The following is a 7,099-nucleotide window of genomic DNA, read 5'->3' on the forward strand; positions in this document are numbered from 1 at the left end:
ATAATGTGTTAATCATATGTTAAACTGCATAATCGTATACAATTATACGTTGTAATTTATGATTGATCATATATTATAAATGTACAAACAAATATGACTAATAATATTTCTTTACAAATTATAATATATGATTCATCATATAAGATCATACAGTCTAATATATGATTAAACATATATGACAATGTATAAATACAAATAACAAACCATACAATATAACTTATGATCAGTCATATATGACAATGTACAAACACATGATTTCTCATATGTATTCATCCATTGAAATATATTATTAATGATATTTTAAAGTGTGTAATCATATATGATTATACATCCTAATATATGATTAATCATTTATGATTAAACATTATAATATACAATTAATAATATATTATAACATATAATCATATATGATTATACGGGCATAATATATGATTAGTCATATATGACAATGTACAAACACAAATGATTTATCATATCTGTTCATACACTGAAATATATAATTAATGATATACTAAAGTGTAAAATCATATATGATTATACATCCTTATATATGATAAGTCATATATGACAATGTATAAATACATATGATTAATCATTTATGATTGAATAGTATAAAATGTGATTAATTATATATTACAAAGTATAATCATATATGATTATACATTCTAATATATGATTAGTCATATATGACAATGTACAAACACATATGATTTATCATATGTGTTCATACATTGAAATATATAATTAACGATATATTAAATTGTAGAATCGTATAGGATTATACATCCTAATATATGATTAATCATATATTACAATGTATAAATGCATATGATTAATCATTTATGATTAAACAATATAAAATATGATTATTTATATATAACAACATATAATCATATATAAATATACATCCTAATATATGATTAGTCATATATGACAATGCACAAACACATATCATTTATCATATGTGTTCATATACTGAAATATATAATTAATGATATATTAAGTTGCATAATCATATATGATTGTACATCTTGATATATAATTAGTCATATATGACAATGTATAAATACATATGATTAATCATTTATGATTAAACAATATAAAATATGATTACTTATATATTACAACGTATAATCATATGTGATTATACATCCTAATATATGATTATTCATAATATCTTATATGGCAATGTACAAACACATATGATTTATACACAATAATATATGATTAATAATATATTACAATGTATAAATAAACATCATTAATCATATATGATTATTTCAGCATGAAATTTTATAATAACATAATTATTATTAAATTTTTTATCAGGTGAAAGTTTCCCTTCAACAAATGAATCATATTTTAGTAACATAATTGAATAATCTAATTATAAACCAGATGTCCCTCCAAAATTTGTACCGATTGTAAAGAGCGTTTTCAAATCACTAAATTTGGCAGTAAAAATGTATACTGATTATATAGAAATGGTAGGTTTTCATACAAGAATGCGTATCCGATCAAAATACAATAGCTAAATAATAAAAATGAAATATGTTATATGCAATAAGGGTGACATAGATAAACCAAAACCTTGTGATATGTTGGTTACAAGTTCTGCCAAGAGGAAACCAAGTTCAAACAAGATAATTACAAGTTAATGAATTATTTTAATTGCACAACCACCCATTGGAAAGTATTGGGGATAGATCTTATATGAAAAAGGCCAAGAAAGATGTCATATTCTTAAAATGTGTTTGTGATACACGCATCAACAACTAAAATGGGGCCAACGGTGGCTCATAAAATGCGAGCAGTTTTGAAAGTTGGATATGAATATGTAGGGGCGAAGGTAACAAACTACAAAAACTTGAGGAGAGGAGTAAACATAATCTTATGCTACAAGAATGTTCAGATAATGATAAACAAAATGAATGATCGTAGAGATATTTATCCAAACTATTCATTTTAGTTCCTACATGATGGAGATCAGTTGGCTCCTATGTTTTGAACTTTTTTCGAACATATTTTGTTTTGAAATCCTTATCTATGAAAATATAAACAACTACTTATAACAAAAACCAACACAAAAAAAACATAATAAAAAGAGATAAACAATAAATGAAAAAAAAAACATCAAAATCAACTAAAAATCACGAAAAACTACTAAATCAAAACAAAAATCATCATCATTAACAAAAAAAACTACAATTAACAAGTTAAAACAAACATGCATTATCAATAAAATAAAAAAATTAATCGTATTCTAACCTTTCATTTTGACTAATGGAGATACAATTTCGTTTAGATTTTCTTCTGAATACATTACTGATTTTCCAACTTAATTTGCACAAATAACAACCGAAATCTAAGGGTTAATGCAATAAAGAAACAAATGAGGGTTTTCGTGAGGGTTTTATGAGTGAAATTTTGAACGAGAAAGGATGTATGAGGTTAGACTATCAGAACCTTTCTGCAAAACTGATTTGATGTTTGCAAAATTACAATACTAACCCTGAAACGGTTACTAACGACGTTAATTTAATCAGTTACCTATATATTTACAATTATGTCGCCGTCGAATTTACCAATAAAGATCATTAAATCAAAGGGCTATAAAACTATCTCGCAATCTCTAATTTTTTTTTTATCTCAAAGGAACCAATATATATATATATATATATATATATATATATATATATATATATATATATATATATATATATATATATATATATATATATATACTTTATTATTTTTTGTTTATTCTAATATATTCAAAATTTTACATTTTTTGTACTTTTTTAGTTTTTTTCATACTTATGTTCGTGTTATATTTTATTTTATTATTTTGTCTTTTTATTCTTTTATTTTTTTGTATTTTTTCGTATTTGTTTTCATTTTTTTCGTATTCTTAACTTTTTCTTGATATTTTTTCAAAAAAATATAAAATGTATTAATATATTAGAGTATATTACAATTTTGGTCATTTATAGTTTTTGTAATTTTTTTATTTTTAGTCAAGTAAATAAAATAATTATATTTATATTTGTAATTTCGATCCAACTTATATTCCTTTTATTTTTTTTGTTCTTTAGTGTTATTATGTTTATGTTATGAAAAAATGAAAAAAGAAATAACTTGTTTATTGAGAATTAACTTTTCAGTGTCTGATATAACTTTTAAATTAAATCATATTTCTATATGTGATATCAATACTATAAATTCAAGATAATATTTTTCAATTTGATAATAGAATAGACGAAAAGAAAAACAAAAGAAATAATAATAGTCGGTCTCTATGAAAATATTGAATTCAAGTTCATTTATTTAAATCAAAATAAATAAAAGCATTATAAAAGTCATAAATAACTAAAATGGAAAAAATGGAAAATAAAAAGTAATAAAAAAATCAAATTGTTGAAAAATAAAGTTAAAAAATAAAAATAAATAAAGTATATTTAAAAAACGAAAATAAAAAATGTATAAATAAAATAACAAAAATAAATAAAGTATACAAAAAACGAAAAATAAAGTTAAAAAACTATTTTTTTTTTTTTTTTTTTACAAACTATAGGGATCAAATTTGAACTTTAAATCCAACTTTAAAACTGATTTTGCAAAAAAGTTAACAAAATTAACGATAAAACTCGTTAAATGAACTAAAATGATAATTCTATCGAAAGTTATGATCATAGCAATAATAAAAAAATATTATGATTGTTTTCAGTTATATCTTAAAAACTTAAGACTTGTAATATTAGTCCTTATTTTAAAGCTCCAAAAAAATGATAGTCCTTTAGCTTTTGAATTAAAAAAAAAAATTATTCTCATTATCTAACTCGTCGGACAAGTTTTTTTTAAACATCCGACTGTTACTAAACTGATAAGATGTTAAAAAAAACTATTACAAATAATAAATAGTAATAATGATGTTTTGTAACCAATCAATAAAATGAATTTTAACTTAAACTTTATATGATAAATTTAAAAAATATTACTGAACAAACAATATTCTAAAATTTACAGCTTTTTTTTCGATTTGCTTCCCAACTCAATTTAAATTTAATTAAGATATAGTATCTATTTTTTATCTGGATGAACCAAAAAAATAAAATGAAAACCAGAAAAAACCAAAAAAAGAAAGAACCAAAGAAGAGGTATTATGTCTTTACGTACATGGTCAAAGCTACTCGAATAAAAGAGAAAATAATAATGAGCAACCTTATATAGTGACAATCATACACATTTAAAAATCTTAAATAATTAGAATAATAAAAGTTAGCGTTAAATGATGATTAAAATTTGCTTTCTATTTTAAAAATACGGTTGCCATCATCATAATCTAAATTCTATGTTTTGGATTTTATAATACTTTATTATATAATAAACTATTATAATCTGTTTTAATAAATTGACAAAAAAAAGCTTATCCCTTCTTGTTTCCTAAAGACCATAATTATCTCCACAATTAAACCTTATTATATATATATATATATATATATATATATATATATATATATATATATATATATATATATATATATATATATATATAGAGAGAGAGAGAGAGAGAGAGAGTTATGTTCAAATATTTCTACCATCTATTGTGTGCATGTAAGATTGATTATCGACCAACCATTTTAGTTATTTTAAAAAAGTAATTAATGCATATCAAATGCCGAAGATTTAAGTAATCATTATATTTTTAACATTTAATATGCATTAATTACTTTCTTAAAATAACTAAAATGATTGGTTCATAATCAATCCTACATACACACAATAGATAGGTAGAACACAAAAACATATATATATATATATATATATATATATATATATATATATATATATATATAGTGTGTGTGTGTGTGTGGGGGGGGGGGGGGGGGGGAGGGGGGGGTGTTGATTTGCAACTATAGTTTTTTTTGTAGGGTAAATTATAAGATTCGTCTCTCGTGTATGTGCCAAAACGAACGTTTAATTTTTATTTTCAAAAATTAACTCGGACCGTCCCTAAGTTTGTTTTTTCTTGCACACTTAATCCTCATTTACATGAAATGTCCATTTCACGGTTAATAATTTCTTGGGTAAATTACATCATCGTCCCTCGTACATATTCCAAAACGTACGTTTAGTCCCTATTTTCAAAAATTAACTCGGACCGTCCTTCGTTTGTTTAAAACGTGCACACTTCATCCATGATATATGATTTGTTGTGATTTTAGTTTGTGCGAGATCTGAAAAGACCATAATGCCATTTCTATATTTCTTTTCTAATTAATTAGTGTTTTTTTATTATTATTAATTATAAGAAAATGGACCCACTTAATACCCAAACCCAACCCCTAACCCCACCCCACCCCACCCTTCCCTTCTCCGATCTCTCTTCATCCTCCTTTTTCGAACTCTTGAAAAAACCTTAAATCACTTTCTTAAGCCACCGCCGATGGATTATCTCTCCGACGGACCCTATTTATGCATCTGTCACCGTCTCCAGCCTATTGTCGCCTTTTTTTGTAGGAAATAATCGTCGTTTTACACTTCCACCACCCCTCCCATCTACCCTTACCTCACCACACCTGATCTTCTCGCATATGCTTTCCTCCGATCCTACTCCTATCATCATCTCCGACCACCCCATATTGCACATTTCACATTCGGTTTCCAAATCTGAAACCTGTAACTCAAAAGGTTCTAGAAATCGAGAAAGATGGAGTGGGATAAGAAGAAGATAGGCAGAGAAGGAGGAAGGGAAGCATCCGAATTATTGCTAGTGATAGTGGTTTTATTCACCCGATCCATTTACTTGTTCTCAATTGATCCTTGTAATCTATGGAGAATATATGGCTATGTTCGAATCGCCACTTGGGGTTTTGAACCACCACCTAGGGTTTTGGATTGAGCTCCACCATCGACATCGTTCACAGATTGTCGCATATGCGTCGTCATCACCATCATCCCCTGTGCACCGCCTAGGGTTTCCTCTGTTTGAAACCTTAGATTTGAGGTAGCAATCTGATGTGCGAGAGAGATAGAGAGAGAAAATAATGCTGGGGATGCAAGTATGAGATAGAAGAGAGGAAACCAAAGATGGAAGTAAAATAGAGACTGAAGTTGGTCAATATCTTGGAGTCGATCTCCTTTGTTTGAAACCGAAAATGTCTTGGAGTTATCACAGATTTGGATTCGGTTAGTGTAGGCAGAGATGGTGGATTTAAGATGTACTGAAGAAGATGAAGAAGAAGGTAGGGATGTTTATAACCAGATATCCGAAAATTCGGATACCAAAATCGGATATCCGAAAATTTGAAATTTTGTTAAAATTTTAAAGACATGAAGTTTTTAAATTAGAAATACATTTTTTTAAATTAGAAAGGCATATGAAGTAATATAGATATTTAATTAAGGGTATTATGAACATGTTTTAGTTACTAACACTCATATCATAAGACATATGTGACTAAAATAACAAATAACGTATAAACTAAAATCAAAATTTTCGGATATCGGATATCCGAATTATCTGAAAAATCTGAAAAACACTATCCAATTCCGATTCCAAAAAATCGAATATCCGAAATTGCGGATATCCGAAAATTCAGATATCCGATTTTTCGAATAATTCGGATTCGAAATTTTGGAATTTCGGATCGGAATTTTGGATACGAATATTTTTGAACACCCCTAGAAGAAGGGGAGGGGGAGACGGGTTATGAAAAGTATTGGCCCATTTGTTTTTTAAATTTAATAATAGTCATTTTTTAATATAAACTAATCAATAAATAACAAACAAATAGAAAATAAATAAGGGCAAAATGGTCTTTTTATGTGCGGAGTAACTAAGCGTGCAAGAAAAAACAAATCTGGGAACTGTCCGAGATCAAAGTTTGGGAAGGCTCATGAAAATCGGTGTGAAAACGTCGTCTCCATCAGCTCTTGGTGGGCCTGCGATCAGAGTTTTATGGTCAGATTCGCTCCATGTTGTTGTCTCAAGATCCTCTTCCTTCCTTGAATCATGCATTCCAAAGTGTCTGCCAAGAGGAACGAGTTCGTGAAATTTCTCATGTCAAAGATGAACATCTGGAAGTGGTCGGTTTTG

The sequence above is a fragment of the Lactuca serriola genome, chromosome 1 (assembly GCF_051521515.1).
Source record: "Lactuca serriola cultivar US96UC23 chromosome 1, Lser_US96UC23_V15, whole genome shotgun sequence".
NCBI lineage: Eukaryota > Viridiplantae > Streptophyta > Magnoliopsida > Asterales > Asteraceae > Lactuca > Lactuca serriola.